The following is a 705-nucleotide window of genomic DNA, read 5'->3' on the forward strand; positions in this document are numbered from 1 at the left end:
ACTCAATACAACAAAACTACTGTACAGCAATACAGTCCATATATCAAAATAACATTTAAAATTACATACATGATCAAAAGACCACCAAGATCCTTAATATAGTAATATAAAATCTATTTTCTTAATATATAATACACCTGTATCACAACAGTAATAGCACGCTTTGTGCACACCATTAAAGATTTGATATGAACTTACTAAAGATGAGCAGATGGCTAGTAATAATTAGGCCATGCTCCTCACTACGCACACATTCTACTTGCCTCCAAGCTGCCTCCGATAAGTAGATTGGTCATCTGTCCGTTTCCTTGCCTATACCTACAAATTCCCTATACTCAACAAGCAGTCCCAACGTTCCAATATATTGAAATAACAAGTAACCTGTATCATATAACAGATCCCATCTTACCTCTCAATTATCTGTCACTATCATCTAGAGCTACATTCTTCACTTAAAGGAGCAGGTAATATCAGTCTGCACCCTGTCTCTTCAGTTGAAGCATCGTCTCACTCCAGATTCTGGCACAGCTCGGATACATTAACTGGTGCATCATATCACTATGTATCCAAGAGCGATTCTATGTTTCAAGATATCTCACATATCTAAGTATTTCTAATACTTATTAACCTTCACATTCCCAAAAATCTTCAACCTCCCACACTAAATTCAATGAATAATAAAGTACTAAGAATATTCCATCAGAA

General features: G+C 35.5%; 1 long non-coding RNA gene across 3 annotated transcripts in view; it reads right to left on the minus strand.

The window, feature by feature from the left end:
• LOC111867548 overlaps nucleotides 1–633 on the minus strand; it is a 16164-nt gene extending 15531 nt beyond the window's left edge. For all 3 annotated transcript variants that reach the window (XR_002843364.2, XR_004513355.1, XR_004513356.1), the window contains exon 1: nucleotides 410–633. This is a non-coding gene — a long non-coding RNA (uncharacterized LOC111867548). The remainder of the gene's footprint in view (nucleotides 1–409) is intronic.
• Nucleotides 634–705: the final 72 nt, after the last annotated feature.

The sequence above is a fragment of the Cryptotermes secundus genome, unplaced genomic scaffold, assembly GCF_002891405.2.
Source record: "Cryptotermes secundus unplaced genomic scaffold, Csec_1.0 scaffold2954, whole genome shotgun sequence".
NCBI lineage: Eukaryota > Metazoa > Arthropoda > Insecta > Blattodea > Kalotermitidae > Cryptotermes > Cryptotermes secundus.